General features: G+C 44.1%; 1 protein-coding gene across 1 annotated transcript in view; it reads right to left on the bottom strand.

Annotated features, from left to right (window-relative positions):
• The window catches only part of DMC1 (DNA meiotic recombinase 1), a 49,299-nt gene that overhangs the window by 3,746 nt on the left and 43,505 nt on the right, over nt 1-2,048 (bottom strand). The window lies entirely within an intron of this gene.

Here is a 2,048-nt window from a genome sequence, read left to right on the forward strand (position 1 = left end):
TCTCTACAAAAAAAGAAAAAAAAAGTTAGCCAGGTGTGATGGCGCATGCCTGTACTTCCAGCTACTTCGAAGGCTGAGCCGGAAGGTTCACCTGAACCCAACTGGTAGAGGCTGCAGTGGCTGTAAATGTGCCACTATACTCCAGCCTGGGTGGCAGAGTGAGACTCCAACTCAAAAAAATAAAAATAAAATAAACTTTTACAGATCAATCTACTACATGTCAGCTGTTCTAGATTCTTGGGATAAAGCAGTGAACAAAACAAAAAGACAAGTTGGGCAACCCCCAGGGTCCCCTCCCACTCTGGGAGCTTTTCTGTCCTCTCAATAAATCCTGCCCCCCTCCAAAAAAAGACCAGTCCATGCCCTCATGGAACTTCCATTCATCTCATTGATAATGATTTGTCATTCCCTCTAGACAATAACCAATAGGGTTCTGCTTACCACTGGATTCCCACTGTCTGGGATATAGTAGATGTGCCATATCTGTGACTGACTGATTAACCAACCCTAAGCAACAAGGCAAAGATTTGTGGTAACTCTACCCAAGAGAGAGTAAACCTGCCCAGAAGATATCTGATGAACTCTTAAATTGTCCCTGAATCACAGTAGTACTTAGTATGTATTGTCATGGAATAAATGTTAAATAATCAGTTCCCCCATTGATCTAAAATTTAGTTTAGTTTTGTTTTGTTTTTTGAGTCAAGGTCTCTGTCACATAGACTGGAATGCAGTGGCACCATCACGGCTCACCAAAGCTTTAAACTCCTGAATTTAGGCAATCCTCCCACCTCAGCCTCTTGAGTAGTTGGGACTACAGGCATGTGCCACCACGCCTGGCTAATTTTTTACATTTTTTGTAGAGATGAGGTCTCACTAAGTTGCCTAGTCTAGGCTCAAACTCCTGGGCTCAAGTGATCCTCCTGCCTTAGTCTCCTAGTCTCCCAAAGTGCTGGGATTACAACCATGAGCCACTGAACCTGACTACTCTAAGACGGTTTTTAGTCAGACCATTTTGCTTTCATCTCCTGTCCTTGTAGAAGATTATGATAGGCTGGGCTTGTTGGCTCAAAAAAAGAAAAAAAGATGAAGATACATTAATGTCATGCTTTATGACAATAATTTTGAGAAATTTATTACAAATGTTCTTTGTTTAATTAAATAGTTCTATCTTGTCATATATCATAGCTCACCTGTTAGACTTCTTGAGCGTAAAGACTCTGTCCCATCTTTGTACAATCTATGATTTTTTTTTTTTTTTTTTTTTTTGAGTCAGAGTCTCACTCTTTCCCCCAGGCTGGAGTGCAGTGGCAGGCTAACAGCCACCCCAGCATCGACCTGCTGGGCTCAGGCGATCCTTCTGCCTCAGCCTTACAAATAGCCAGAACTATAGGAGTGCACTACCATGCCCAGCTAATTTTTTAATATATTATAGAGACACGGTCTCACCAAGTATGATTTTTTTTTTTTAGTCAAAGTCTCACTCTGTTGCCCAGGCTGGAGTGCAGTAGCACGCTGAAGGCCACCGCAGGCTTGACCTGCTGGGCTCAGTAGATCCTTCCGCATTCAGCCTTCCAAGTAGCTGAAACTACAGGCATGTGCTACCACGCTTGGCTAATTTTTTTTCTGGATTTATTTTGGAGATGAGGTCTTGCCAAGTTGCCCAGGCTGGTCTCAAACCCTTGGGCTCAGGCAATCCTTTCACCTCAGCCTCCCAAAGTGCTAGGATTATAGGCGTGAGTTGCCACACTCCTGTAATTCTCTGGGTTTTTTTTTTTTTGTTGTTGTTTGTTTTTTTGAGTTTGAGTATCACAATGTAGTCCAGAGAGGGCAGTGGCATGCTCATGACCACCACAGACTTGACCTGCTGGGCTCAGGCGATCCTTCTGCCTCACCCTTCCAAGAAGCTGGAACTATAGGCACACACCATCACGCCTGGCTAATTTTTTTTCTGGATTTATTTTAGAAATGAGGTCTCCGCCGGGCGCGGTGGCTCAGCCTGTAATCCCGCGCCTTTGGGAGGCTGAGGTGAGTGGATTGCCTGAGCCCGC

This window comes from Carlito syrichta, unplaced genomic scaffold (genome assembly GCF_000164805.1).
Source record: "Carlito syrichta isolate Samal-C Ts95f unplaced genomic scaffold, Tarsius_syrichta-2.0.1 Scaffold297143, whole genome shotgun sequence".
NCBI classification, from domain to species: Eukaryota; Metazoa; Chordata; class Mammalia; order Primates; family Tarsiidae; genus Carlito; species Carlito syrichta.